At 42.8% G+C, this 15,173-nt stretch overlaps 1 long non-coding RNA gene across 2 annotated transcripts in view; it reads right to left on the bottom strand.

The window, feature by feature from the left end:
* The window catches only part of LOC139280668 (uncharacterized), a 237,155-nt gene extending 223,689 nt beyond the window's left edge, over positions 1 to 13,466 (bottom strand). For both annotated transcript variants that reach the window (XR_011596736.1, XR_011596737.1), the window contains exons 1-2: positions 13,233 to 13,466; positions 10,845 to 10,936 (exon numbers count right to left, since the gene is read on the bottom strand). This is a non-coding gene — a long non-coding RNA (uncharacterized lncRNA). The remainder of the gene's footprint in view (positions 1 to 10,844; positions 10,937 to 13,232) is intronic.
* Between the last annotated feature and the right edge of the window lie 1,707 nt (positions 13,467 to 15,173).

Genomic DNA, 15,173 nt, shown 5'->3' with positions numbered 1-15,173 from the left:
ACAAATCCAAATAACTGTAGCTACTTCTAAACTGCTAAGGCCAATCAAAGAGCAGTTGGCCAGAAATAGCAGCGAACCCGGGGACTGGGAGAAATTTAGAACTCAGCAGAGGAGGACAAAGGGTTTGATTAGGGCAGGGAAAATAGAGTACGAGAGGAAGCTTGCAGGGAACATTAAGACGGACTGCAAAAGCTTCTATAGATATGTAAAGAGAAAAAGGTTAGTAAAGACAAACATAGGTCCCCTGCAGTCAGAATCAGGGGAAGTCATAACGGGGAACAAAGAAATGGCAGACCACTTGAACAAGTACTTTGGTTCGGTATTCACTAAGGAGGACACAAACAACCTTCCGGATATAAAAGGGGTCAGAGGGTCTAGTAAGGAGGAGGAACTGAGGGAAATCCTTATTAGTTGGGAAATTGTGTTGGGAAAATTGATGGGATTGAAGGCCGATAAATCCCCAGGGCCTGATGGACTGCATCCCAGAGTACTTAAGGAGGTGGCCTTGGAAATAGCGGATGCATTGACAGTCATTTTCCAACATTCCATAGGCTCTGGATCAGTTCCTATGGAGTGGAGGGTAGCCAATGTAACCCCACTTTTTAAAAAAGGAGGGAGAGAGAAAACGGAATTATAGACCGGTCTGCCTGACATCAGTAGTGGGTAAGATGATGGAATCAATTATTAAGGATGTCATAGCAGTGCATTTGGAAAGAGATGACATGATAGGTCCAAGTCAGCATGGATTTGTGAAAGGGAAATCATGCTTGACAAATCTTCTGGAATTTTTTGAGGATGTTTCCAGTAGAGTGGACAAGGGCGAACCAGTTGATGTGGTGTATTTGGACTTTCAGAAGGCTTTTGACAAGGTCCCACACAAGAGATTAATGTGCAAAGTTAAAGCACATGGGATTGGGGGTAGTGTGCTGACGTGGATTGAGAACTGGTTGGCAGACAGGAAGCAAAGAGTAGGAGTAAATGGGTACTTTTCAGAATGGCAGGCAGTGACTAGTGGGGTACTGCAAAGTTCTGTGCTGGGGCCCCAGCTGTTTACATTGTACATTAATGATTTAGATGAGGGGATTAAATGTAGTATCTCCAAATTTGCAGATGACACTAAGTTGGGTAGCAGTGTAAGCTGCGAGGAGGATGCTATGAGGCTGCAGAGTGACTTGGATAGGTTAGGTGAATGGGTAAATGATGGCAGAAGAAGTATAATGTGGATAAATGTGAGGTTATCCACTTTGGTTGTAAAAAGTGAGACAATTACCTGAATGGTGACAGATTAGGAAAAGGGGAGGTGCAACGAGACCTGGGTGTCATGCTACATCAGTCATTGAAGGTTGACATGCAGGTACAGCAGGCGGTTAAGAAAGCAAATGGCATGTTGGCCTTCATAGCGAGGGGATTTGAGTACAGGGGCAGGGAGGTGTTACTACAATTGTACAGGGCCTTGGTGAGGCCACACCTGAAGTATTGTGTACAGTTTTGGTCTCCTAACTTGAGGAAGGACATTCTTGCTATTGAGGGAGTGCAGCGAAGGTTCACCAGACTGATTCCCGGGATGGCGGGACTGACATATCAAGAAAGCCTGGATCAACTGGGCTTGTATTCACTGGAGTTCAGAAGAATGAGAGGGGATCTCATAGAAACGTTTAAAATTCTGACGGGTTTAGACAGGTTAGATGAAGGAAGAATGTTCCCAATGTTGGGGAAGTCCAGAACCAGGGGTCACAGTCTAAGGATAAGGGGTAAGCCATTTAGGACCGAGATGAGGAGAAACTTCTTCACCCAGAGTGGTGAACCTGTGGAATTCTCTACCACAGAAAGTTGTTGAGGCCAATTCACTAAATATATTCAAAAAGGAGTTCGATGTAGTCCTTACTACTAGGGGGATCAAAGGGTATGGCAAGAAAGCAGGAATGGGGTACTGAAGTTGCATGTTCAGCCATGAACTCATTGGATGGCGGTGCAGGCTCGAAGGGCCGAATGGCCTACTCCTGCACCTATTTTCTATGTAACTGCCTGTAAATTTCAGGCTGTAAGACAATGACTAACTTTTTCTTTATTTTTTTAAGATTGTTTTGCACTTGTAAATAACACTTTGAAATGTGATGCCTGATGTGTAAGATGCATAGCGGAATTAAGACCATTTTAATATAAATTATGGGTAACAAGTAAAAAACCCCCACAAAAGTTGTTACTCAAAAACATTTGTAATTTGGAAACAGAGTACATCAAATCCTCTAATGATTCCTAAATTGCTATAATTTATACTAATACAATGCACATCCATGTTTTACTAAGAAAGCAACCTATCTTTTATTCAAATACAATGTAAATTAGGTTGGCTGAATTATCCCTTTAGTGCAAACATAATTTATGCCAACTTCTGGATCGAGAGAAAAGGGATGAGTCCATTTTGGTGGTTGGAGGGAGAGAGGAGGCAACTGCTACCTATTTTTTTGAATTTATTTCAATGAAAATGCTGGGAATTCAGCTACACATTTGAGACTATCTGGCTTTATCATTTGCAGGAATACACTCATAAATTTAGTCTATATAACTGAAGATAGCATTATTTGACAGCATAGCAAAGCTCAACAAAGTTTATATTTCCCTTCACCACACAGATGTAACAGCATATGGGCAAATAATATACCAACCTAGACTAGTTTGTGCAAGTGGTTCAATTTATCTGTGCATATCATAACGATATGTCGCACATAATGCAAAAAGCATTCGATAAGGTTTTTTAAATTTATTCATGGGATGTGGGCGTCGCTGGCAAGGCCAGCATTTATTGCCCATCCTTAATTGCCCTGGAGAAGATGGTAGTGAGCCACCTTCTTGAACTGCTGCAGTCCGTGTGGCGAAGGTACTCCCACAGTGCTGTTAGAGAGGGAGTTCCAGGATTTTGACCCAGCGACGATGAAGGAACGGTGATGTACGTCCAAGTTAGAATGGTGAGGGACTTGGAGGGGAACATGGAGGTGGTGGTGTTCCCATGCATCTACTGCCTTTGTCCTTCTAGGTGGTTGAGGTCACGAGTTTGGGAGGTGCTGCCGAAGAAGCCTTGGCGAGTTTCTGCAGTGCATCTTGTAGACACTGCAGTCACGGTACGTCGGTGATGGACGGAGTGAATGTTTAAGGTGGTGGATGGTGTGCCAATCAAGCGGGCTGCTTTATCCTGGATGGTGTCAAGCTTCCTGAGTGCTGTTGGAGCTGCATTCATCCAGGCAAGTGGAGAATATTCCATCACACTCCTGACTTAACATAAGAACATAAGAAATAGGAGAAGGAGTAGGCCAACTGGCTGCTCGAGCCTGCTCCATCATTTAATAAGATCATGGCTGATCTGATCATGGACTCAGCTCCACTTCCCTGCCCACTCCACATAACCCTTTATTCCCTTATCCCTCAAAAATCTGTCTATCTCCACCTTAAATATATTCAATGATTCAGGATCCACAACTCTCTGGGGCAGAGAATTCCATAGATTTACAACCCTCAGAGAAGAAATTCCTCCTCATCTCAGTTTTAAATGTGCCTTGTAGATGGTGCAAAGGCTTTGGGGAGTCAGGAGGTGAGATTCTCACTGCACAATACCCAGCCTCTGACATGCTCTTGTAGCCACAGTATTTATTTGGCTGGTCCAGTTAAGTTTCTAGTCAATGGTGACCCCAGGATGTTGATGGTGTGGGATTCAGTGATGGTAATGCGGTTGAATATAAAGGGGCGGTGGTTTGACTCTCGCTTGTTGGAGATGGTCATTGCCTGGCACTTGTATGGCACGAATGTTATGTGTCACTTATCAGCTCAAGCCTAAATGTTGTCCAGGTCTTGCTGCATACGGGCATGGACTGCTCCATTATCTGAGTTATGAATGGCAGCGAACATCCCCACTTCTGACCTAATGATGGAGGGAAGATCATTGTTGAAGCAGCTGAAGATGGTTGGGCCTAGGATACTGCCATGAGGAACTCCTCAGCGATGTCCTTGGGCTGGGATGACTGACCTCCAACCACAACTATCTTCCTTTGTGCTAGGTATGACTCCAGCCAGTGGAGCACTTTCCCCAATTCCCATTGACCTCAGCTTTATTAGGGCTCCTTGATGCCACACTCGATCAAATGCTGTCTTCATGTCAAGGGCAGTCACTCTTATCTCACCTCTAGAATTCAGCTCTTTTGTTCATGGTTGGACCAAGGATGTCATAAGGTTTCGAGCCAAGTGGTCATGGCAGAACCCAAACTGAGCATCGGTGAGCAGGGTATTGGTAAGTGCCGTTTGATAGGATTGACGACATCTTCCATCACTTTGCTGATGATTGAGAGTAGACTGATGAGGCAGTAATTGGCCGGATTGGATTTGTCCTGCTGTTTGTGGGCAGGACATATCTGGGCAGTTTTCCACATTGTCGGATAGATGCCAGTGTTGTAGCTGTACAGGAACAGCTTGGCTAGTTCTGGAGCATAAGTCTTCAGCACAACAGCCAGGATGTTGTCAGGGCCCATAGCCGTTGCTGTATCCAGTGTGCTCAGCCGTTTTCTGATACCACGTAGAGGCGCCACACAAGAGGTTATTCCACAAAATTAGGAATCATGGGATTAGGGGTAATCTATTGGCAAACAATGCTCACCCTTATTTATGTACAAATTGCACAGCAACTTCAGGTGAGGGCAGATATGTAGCTAAAAGGAAAAATTTGGAAATTACTATCCGAGATGCGCCTCTCCGTCGTTAGCTTCCTGAAAACGGCATCGCACTGTCTGACTCACCATTCAAATGCATTGAACAGTGTGAAGTTATGGGCAAGGAGGCAAAGAGACTGAACAGACTGGGGCTCTTTTCTCTAGAAAAGAGAAGACTGAGAGGTGACCTGATAAGAGTTCTTTAAAATTATGAAAAGTAGGTGTAGAGATGTTTTCATTTATGGGGAGTCTAAAACTAGAGGCTGCAAATATAAGATATTCACGAATAAATTCAATAAGGAAATCAGGAGAAACTTTTTTTGCCCAGAGAATGGTAAGAATGTGGAACCTGAGTAGTTGAGGTGAATAGCATAAATTTAAGGGAAAGCTGGAGAAGTACATGAAGGAGAAAGGAATAGGATATGTGGATAGGGTCAGATGAAGGTAAGAGGTGGCACATGTGGAGCATAAACACCGGCATCGACCAGTTGGGCTGAATAGCCTGTTTCTATGCTGTAAATGATATCTAATTCCTGTACTAGCATGGTAAGTGCAAACTAAACTCGCCAGAGAAAGTTAGGGCTTGTTCATTTCAGTCCAAGTACCCCTTTTAACATTGAGATAGGTTTTAGTTATTGCAAAACAACCTCTCTGGCACTGAACATTAACTTTTACACGTAGAGTCTCATTCCTTCAGATATTAATTGTTGGGAGATTTTTTTTTTAAATTTAAGTTTTTTTAAAAAACTTTCAATTTGTCTTTTTCTCTCTTAATCCAATTTTCATTCCCTCTTTATTTTGCTTTCTGTACCTGATGTGACATTGAATTCACTATTCTAACTTAATTTCCTGGTTTAGACTGCGCCATTCATTAACAATTCTTTAATCCGATTCACTGAGATACACAGATGCCTTGTAGAGTACATAGTATTTACAACACAGAAACAGGCCATTATCTTTCCTATCAACGACTCTTAAGCTAATTGGACTCTCGGTCCCTGACTTATTCTATCTCCCTTTTTAAATATAGTAATCACATTAACTGTCCACCAGTCCTCTGGCTATTCCCTTTATATATATATATATAATATATATGTGTGTATGTAATAGTGCCTCTGCTATCTCTTCCCCAACTTCTTAATATGGGACAATGCAATCCATCTGAACCAGGAGTTTTATCCTATGTTTAGTTAATCAATTATCTCATTCTTTTCTTTCTTAATTGTCTTTATATATTTTTTAATCTCTTCTCAAGACATGCCCAAGTTAGACTACATAAATACTGAGGCAAAGTAATTATTTAATATTTTTGCTACTTTGCTGTCATTACCAGAGTATCATTGTGGCCCTTACCTGAATGTTCTTGTTATTTATATCTGCAGAATACATCACTATTTATTTTTATATTCCTTGATAATTTAATTTGTTTCTCTTTGCCTGTATAACAGATTCCACATGGTGTTGCTCACTAAATCAGTGGATACTGTTTTATAATCACCATGTAATACAACGCACTATAATGTTGTCGATCTCCTTTGGCATTGCACATGGAAATCTGGTCTGGCAACTACCTCTGCTTCTTTCCCAATCTAAATCTCACCATGCTTGTCCTCTACCATTTTCTTTTTAGACCAATAACACTTTTGATTACTGACGATATGAATCTTTACTTCATTCCATCTATTGTCTATCTCCATTTATACCTCATATTGCTTTGCTGTGCACTCAAAAAATTGCTTACCTTGCTAAGGCCTCAGGTATGCAGAATGTGATTAACATCAAATGAGAAGTGACGGTTAGAGAGCTGCTGCTACAAGTAGTTCAGAGAGTTGAGACTACTACTGATAAAGCAGGGGATTGGCGTATCGGAGCTTCACCTTGGAAAGAAATGGGAAGCTAAGATTTGGAAGTAATCATGAGGTGTGGCAACACTCATGGGATTGTGCTTTGGGGTACTCCAGCTGGGTGAGCAAGCATGTGGACCAGCAAATGCTGGGATGGACAAGCAAACAGGTATGCCAAAAAACTCTCAATATAGATTGGGCTGGATGAGCAAGCCCACAACTTGACAAATGAGGCAGCCAACCAAAATGCATTCCGGATGGGCAGGATACCTTTACAGTCTACCAACTTGGTTAACTAACAGAAAACAGAGTGTCAGAATAAATGGGTCATTTTCCGGTTAGCAGTGACTAGTGGGCTGGCGCAGGGATCAACTATTTACAATCTATATTAATGACTTGAATGAAGGGACTGAGTGTAATGTAGTCAAGTTTGCTGATGATACAAAGATGGGTGGGAAAGCAAATGATGAGGACACAAAAAATCTGCAAAGGTTAAATGAGTGGGCAAAAAATTGGCAGATGGAGTATAATGTGGGAAAATGTGAGGTTATCCACTTTGGCAGAACTAGAAAAGCAAATTATAATTTAAACGGAGAAAAATTGCAAAGTGCTGCAGTACAGAGACCTGGGGGTCCTTGTGCATGAAACACAAAAAGTTAGTATGCAGGTACAGCAAGTAATCAGGAAGGCAAATGGAATGTTGGCCTTTATTGCAGGGGCGAGGAAATAAGAGTATAAAAGCAGAGAAGTCCTGCTACAACTGTACAGGGTATTGGTGAGGTCACACCTGGAATACTGTGTACAGTTTTGGTCTCCATATTTAAGGAAGGATATACTTGCATTGGAGGCTGTTCAGAGAAGGTTCACTAGGTTAATTCCAGAGATGAGGGGGTTGACTTATGAAGATAGGTTGAGCCTATACTCAGAAGAATGAGGTGATCTTATTGAAACTTGTAAGATAATGAGGGGGCTCGACAAGGTGGATGCAGAGAGGATATTTCCATTCATCGGAGAAACTAAAACTCGGAGACACAGTCTTAGAATAAGGGGCCGCCCATTTAAAACTGAGATGAGAAATTTCTTCTGAGGGTTGTAAATCTGTGGTATTCTCTTCCCCAGAGAGCTGTGGAGGCTGGGTCATTGCATATATTTAAGGTGGAGATAGCAGATTTTTGAGCAACAAAATAAAGGGTTATGGGAAGCGGGTAGGGAAATGGGGCCGAGTCCATGATCAGATCAACCATGATCTTATTGAATGGCAGAGCAGGCTAAAGGAGCCAAATAGTCTACTCCTATTTCTTATGTACAAGCTTTCCTGTCAGCTGCAAGGACTGCATAATTATTTTACTCAGTCGTGACAAAATGGATGGGGGCAATGTATTCATTCACTCTCTGCCCATTAGGAGTAAAAAAAAGAATTCCCAAGAGGATTAAAGGAAATGAGAGGCGTGTATCTAGAAAACCTACATATGTCTGCTTCAATAAAAAATGCTTTTCCTGTGAAGAATCAACTCAAAAACATATTGTGCTGTAAAGTTACTTTTCATTCAAAGCACTAAAATAGTAGTGTCTGTAATTATTTTCCATTACTTTAAAAGATGGGGCAAGGCGAACAGCTTACAAACAGCAAGTCTTGACATGTTATGTGAATGGTCAGTCCTTGTCAATAATTAACCAAATTGGCACAAACACGATAGGCACTATAACCTGCTATATTTTTTGCTCTTGTGGTTTACTTGGATTTTAGTAAAGCTTTATAGAAGACATCACAGAAAACTCAAAACAAATAGGTAGGCACAGTACTGATTGTAGCATACAAAGATGGATCAAATTGTGGCAGGATGACAGGAAACAAGTCTATAAATGGTAAGTATTTTGGCTGCGATTGTGTGATGTGTAGGGTTTGGCATTCAGCTTTTTTTTCTAAACAAGTGATCTGGAATGTGTCGGTCATTTCATCTTAGAGCTGGGTAGGTAATTGGCAGAGTTTAACGTAGATAAGTGTAAAGTCACACATTTAGGGATACTAAATAAGCATTGGGATTATAGGATTTGTAGGGAAGTACTGACACGCAGCACGAAAGCATGTCATAATAGATGGATCCTTCAAAACATCAAGCCAATGTCTGACAGTGTCATGATTGGAAATTGAATGCTGGGCTGTATAAAAATTACAGATCAAAGGAGGTAATCCTAGCACTTGATAGATCATTGTTCAGGTTATGCCTGAAATACTGTTAAATTCACTGCTGGAAGGGTGTAGAATAAAAGCTACTAGCTTCCTAATTGCCACAAAACTGGAACTCGGGGGGAGAAAATAAGAGGGTCCAGTGAGATGGCCTATTAGAAATTTCTTCCATCGCAGCACGAGGAATTTAAGAATGTAAGAATCAAGAACACGAGTAGGCCATCGAGCCTGCTCCGCCATTCAACAAGATCATGACTGATCTGGCTGTGGACTCAGCTCCATTTACCCGTCCGGTCCCCATAACCCTTAATTCCTTTATTGGTTAAAAATCTATCTGTGATTTGAATACATTCAATGAGCTAGCCTCAACTCCTTCCTTGGGCAGAGAATTCCACAGATTCACAACCCTCTGGAAGAAGAAATTCCTTCTCAACTCAGTTTTAAATTGGCTCCCCCGTATTTTGAGGCTGTGCCCCCTAGTTCTAGTCTCCCTGACCAGTGTAAACAATCTCTCTGCCTCTATCTTGTCTATCCCTTTCATTATTTTAAATGTTTCTGTAAGATCACCCCTCATCCTTCTGAACTCCAACGAGTAAAGACCCAGTCTACTCAATCTATCATCATAAGGTAAACCCCCTCATCTCCGGAATCAGCCTAGTGAATCGTCTCTGTACCCCCTCCAAAGCCAGTATATCCTTCCTTAGGTAAGGTGACCAAAATTGCACGCAGTACTCCAGGTGCTGTCTCACCAATACCCTATACAGGACCTCCCTGCTTTTGTACTCCATCCCTCTCGCAATGAAGGCCAACATTCCATTCGCCTTCCTGATTACCTGCAAACTAACTTTTTGGGGTTCAGGCACAAGGCTGCTCCTGAAATTCTGGCTGCACTTCAGTCCCACTCTCCTGATCTTTGGGCACCCTGTGCGGAGGAGAGCGAGTAGGTCCGAGGGCCTCCTCGTAGGACTGCTCCTGGGCACGGCCAAGGGTGCCATCAGCCGGCGGTCGTTCAACCTGATTGCCTGCCTCTCTTCCATCCGGTCCAGGGTGTCCCTGGAGATGGAGCACGCGGTGTCCACCGGTACGCTCGCGGCCTTCCGCGAGAGGTGGGCACCGGAGTGCATCATCACGCCCGGCAACCAAATTTTAATTTGATTTTATGTTTTAAAGTTTAATTTGTTTTAATTGCCGGTGCTTTTAGTGTCCCCCTTCCCTTTTATAGGGGACACTGGGAAAAATGTGATTTTAGTGCCCAAAAAAAAAAAGGGCCTTGTAAATGTCTGGTGTGTCATCCAGGTCGGGTGGCACGGTTTAATGTTTTACAGGTAGACTCAAAGAGTTTCAGGCACAACGACCCCCAGGTCCCTCTGCACTGCAGCATGTTGCAATTTCTCCCCATTCAAATAATATTCCCTTTTACTGATTTGTCCCCCCCCTCCCCCAGGTGGATGACCTCACATTTTCCGACATTGTATTCCATCTGCCAAATCTTAGCACATTCGCTTAACCTATCTAAATCTCTTTGCAGCCTGTGTCCTCTACACAACCCGCTTTCCCACTAATCTTTATGTCATCTGCAAATTTTGTTACACTACACTCTGTCCCCTCTTCCAGGTCATCTATGTATATTGTATCAACTTCCCCCCCCTCCCCCCCCACACACACTTTAAGTTGTATCTAAAGAAAATATATGCCTTTTAGATGTTTAGTAACCAAGGGTTCTTCCTGCCCCATTTTTTTTTTTAAAGTAAAGTATTAACTTTCAACTCCTTGCTGTGTGTATCAGTTGTTCTCCAAGACCTTGGACTGGCATAATCATCTACCCCAGTCCAACTAATCAACCTGAATTTTTAAATTCAGTGGCAGTGCAGTGAATTACACATGTATGAAGAGGTTAAATATTTCAGGAAGCACGATCAGGTTACAGTATTTTATATACTGTACAAAAGTATATTTTCAGAGATAATTATGCAATTGACTTAGCTGGCAGCTTCTTAGAACTGCAATTAAAAATACAGCTGTCTGCATTCCAGCAACTGTGGTTACTGTAGCTATTTCCCTATACCTAGCCTGATCCAGCTTCATAAGCTGTACTTGGTTAAATGAAGACATGCTCACCATTATGTCTTTCACTCCAGCCTCTGAAGAGAGCAGTGGACAGGTACATCCCCCTGACAATATAGTAGGTATTTGCTGGGAAATACACTTTCCTATAAAAATCAAACCACAGGATACTGTAGGATTATATTTTAAAATGACAACCTACATAGCCTATTATATAAACGTAAACCTCAAGAGTTTCAACTTGAAATCCAAGTCTATTTTAAGAAAATTGTCTTTGGGAAGAGGACAGTGCTTCAAATTACCGAGATCCACCCACTTCGTTCAGATCAGTGAATTCCCTAAACATTTTTTACCCACATCAATTGTGAATTGTAAGAGGATATTAAGATCAAAAAATTCAGTAAACTATAGCGACTAGTGGTTCTTTTGCATACAGAGGTAGATTAGTTGCTTGAAGGTGATTCCAAAAGGTCATCGTTCTTTAATACCCCTTCCAGTGACTATTGTGTCAAGTCAGGCCAATCAGCTTCATTTTCACAAGTGTTCAGGTTGTGCACTTTTTCCACAAGAAAAACTGTCATACACAGATTCAATTTTGATGCTTCCAACCATATCATCCCAATCTGAGCATTCTTGTAAGTGTTTACTATAACAGACAGCCATGAATACATATAACACACAATTGCATGTCAAATTCATACACAGCACCTGGAAATCTGCAAGTAGGTCACAACCATTTGTCTAGTGGTCCATTGTCTATAGCCAGCATTCTGATCTCCCTCGCTAACCCAGCTACCTGTGCCAGGCAAACACGTATGGTACAATTGTTGAAGCAGATCTGTGGCATATTGTTTCTTTAGAGTGTAACCACGTTTCAGAGATCAATTTAGTTGCACACAAAAAAAAAAATCACATGGTGTAGTATTTATTTAAACCACTTTAATTAGAGAAAAAGGAAATAGAAATACATTTGCTACATACAAATTAGATATTTAATCCCAAGGGAATAAACTATGAACACAGCAGCAAAAGAAAATCAGATTTTGAGATCATACTTTGCAGCCTGAACACAGACCAGGTCAAGTGAGTTATGACAGTATCTGACAATATAATTGCCATTTAGTTTGGTTCCCTCCCTCACTCAGAATTGTGGTCAATGTTGTTACTGCACTGCAAGACTGGATAGAAAATAACCATCTATTTAAAATATTAAATTAGGCAAAGGAAAGCAGTCCGAACAGTGAAAAAAAATAGCAAACATGAATCCCCTCTTGTTTCTTTCCTCTCCCCAAAACACATTCATATCTAAAATATGCTTGGGCCAAAGTAACACTTCTGCTCTTTGCTGTGTTCTACATTGATTAAAATATTTTTTTTGTTTGCAATTACATAAATCTTTATCTCGATGCATATTTCAAAGCTAAAATAAATTACATAATGTGCAAACATAAGTTTTGCAGGTTAGATAAAATATTGAAAAGGACTTATTCAACCCTTTATGCTCCAATTAAAACAGGAACCCATGACTGGGATTTTACATAATAATGCAGGGTCAAATTTAGGCCTCTAAACAGTCAAACATTGTGTATGTGTATATTATTAAAAAAAAACAATGTTATACACGTAAAACGCACTTTTATTTTTATATACACACACACACACACACGAGTTTAATTTTTAAATATGCTAGAAACTCAATCACCTGCATAAATCAACTCGTGTTGCAAATGTCCTGTGCAATCTCAATTTTCAACGTAAAAAGTGTTCAGACACAAAGAAAAAATTGCAGATTCAATCTTTTTTTTATTTGAAGGGGGGGGGGGGGGAAAGAAGAGAAAAGAGAAAAATGCAAGGATGTCTCGGCGGAGTGATCACCAGCACTAGCAAGGCAGTAGCTTGCGCAGTTATCTCCATACTGGGCAGTGTCACAGACCCTTCCAACAACACAAACTACTACCTCAGCCAGTGTACTGGTCAGCAAAAATCCACGGCTTGGCGGAACAGAAGACTTATCCCCCCCCCCCCCCCCCCCCACAGACAAAATAAAGGTCGCAGCTCTCCATCTCTTCTCAGCAGATCATCATGTTCTCCCCCCCGCCCCAAACCTCCCTCCTGATCATCAAGGGCAACCCCCGCCCAGTTTCTGATAGCACGGATTGTCCTCCGTGAGAGCGACCTGCAAACCTCCACACACACACACAAAAAGGTTCATTTCAAAACATTCTCAAAATCTATATATATTAATTAAAGTAAATGCATAGCTCGAGGGGGAGGGGATTATATACAATTACCGCAGTGCAAGAGGCCTCGCTTCTCACTCGGTTGTAAAGGAAACCCCCAACTTTTTATGAAAACAGAACGCGAGAATATATATGGGGGATTAAAGAATTACATCGCACTAAATAACAATAATGTGCAAACAAAACAATTTCGAGCCCATACCTCAAGAAGGAATGCGGTTCCAGTTCGGAGCCGCACCGACGCAGACCGAGCCTCCCGCCTCATCTTCGCTCCGTTTAAACATTTTTAAAATCCTTTTATACATTATTTAAAAAAGCGTTGCAGGGAATGTTTTTTTTTTATTTTAATGCAGCACAAATCAGAGTGACTGAGGTAAATGGGCTGCAAAAAAAAAGGGTTTTTTTTTCCCTCTCCCCAAACCCCCTCTGCTCTCGACGGACGCCAACGGTCGCCACGCGCGCGAGCCCGCCTCGCTCCTTCCCTCCCCGCGGCCCCGCAGCGCGAGTCCGCCTCCCTCCGTCCCGCTCCATCAGCCGGGACACGTGCCCGGCCGCGAGCTCGCCCCGCGAGACACACACAGAAGGGGGGGGGGGGGGGGGAGGGGAAAGACCACCGCGAAGCCGCAGTAAAGGACACGGCGGCCAGGCACACGGCCGGACGCCATCGTACCGTGAAGTTAAAAAAAAACTTTAAAAAAAAAAATCGCAGCCCCCATCCCCTGGTTATAGCAACCGAATGAAGGAGAGTGAACTCTCGCTCCTCCTTTCTCCTCAGCGCTCCCTCCTCCTCACCGCTCTCCTCCTCCTTTCTCCTCACCGCGGGCCGCATTTTTTTTTAAACCACCGAACTCACCGTCCACCTAAAACAAGCAAAAAAAAATATAATCCCAAAATGAAAGGCTTTTTAAAAAAAACTCTTCTTCGCTCCAACCCCCCTTCTCTGGCCTCTTCGACTGCACTGACTGTGACTTCTTGCTTTCTACGAGTGGCTGGGGGGGGAGGGCCCCCGTTATCCGTGTCATTCCGTGTGTCTCTCGCTGCGTCTGGCCACCCCCGGCCTAGGCCTCTCCCTTTTCCCCCCACCGCCCGTCATTCGCCAGCCAATCAGGCTCTGCGCCGCGCCGCGCCGCAGCCCCGCCCCTCACTCATCTGCATGCGACGTCACCGCCCCGCCCCTCTGAAACCGCGCGGGCCGACACGTGACACGCTCAAGAATGCGCGCCATTTTCGCAGCAGTAATTGAGGTCGTGTAGCCAGAGCCAAGTAAAGCAGCAGTGTTAATTCATTAGCATTCAGTTTTTTTTTCATTAAAGTCACACAGCCATATAAATTCGCCATAGTGAAAGGAACAAATACTATAAAATATACAACATATTGAATTCCTTTTTATCTTTTGCGCAAGTGCTTTTTTCACCAATTTTCTCCTTCAGGATTGACTAGTGGCAGGATGCACTCCACTATGCCTCCAGCAATTGATCAACTTATGGACTACCATTGACAGGTGATTCCTCCACCACATCACAATGGTGTACATGTGAAATTTTACAGCATAGTTCACTAAATAGCAAGCAGAAACAGGAAGCCTGGCTGATTCTTTCTTCTTTCTCCCCCCCAAACCCAGGAATGCTATAGCCAATTGTAATCCCCCACACCATCTTTGCTGAGAAGATCTAAACCAGAACCAAAGGAAATCAACCTTGGAACTTTGATGTTTTTGAGGAGATAATGGTTGACGAGAGTAGCGGGTTTGATGGATTTTAGCAAGGCTTTTGACAAGGTCCCAGATGGCAGACTGATCAGCAAAGTAAAAGCCCATGGGATCTAGGGGAAAGTGGCAAGTTAGATCCAAAATTGGATCAGTAGCAGGCAGCAAAGGCTAATGGTTGGCAAGTGTTTTTGTGACTAGAAGGTTATTTCCAATATAGGTCTGCAGGGCTCAGTACTAGGTCCATTGCTTTTGTGGTATCGATCAGGTCGATGCAGGCCGTGATCCTTACCAAGGATCCATCACAGACCCAATCCACGTCCGGAACGGGGTCAAAGAGGGCTGCGTCATCACCCCGACCTTAATCTTTCTCACCGCCATGCTCCACCGCAGTCAGCAAGCGCCCCGCTGGAGTGGAACTAAAGTGCAGAACCAGTA

This window comes from Pristiophorus japonicus, chromosome 15 (genome assembly GCF_044704955.1).
Source record: "Pristiophorus japonicus isolate sPriJap1 chromosome 15, sPriJap1.hap1, whole genome shotgun sequence".
NCBI lineage: Eukaryota > Metazoa > Chordata > Chondrichthyes > Pristiophoridae > Pristiophorus > Pristiophorus japonicus.
The sequence above is the reverse complement of the archived record's forward strand: the minus strand, read 5'-3'. Positions and strand labels throughout refer to the sequence as shown.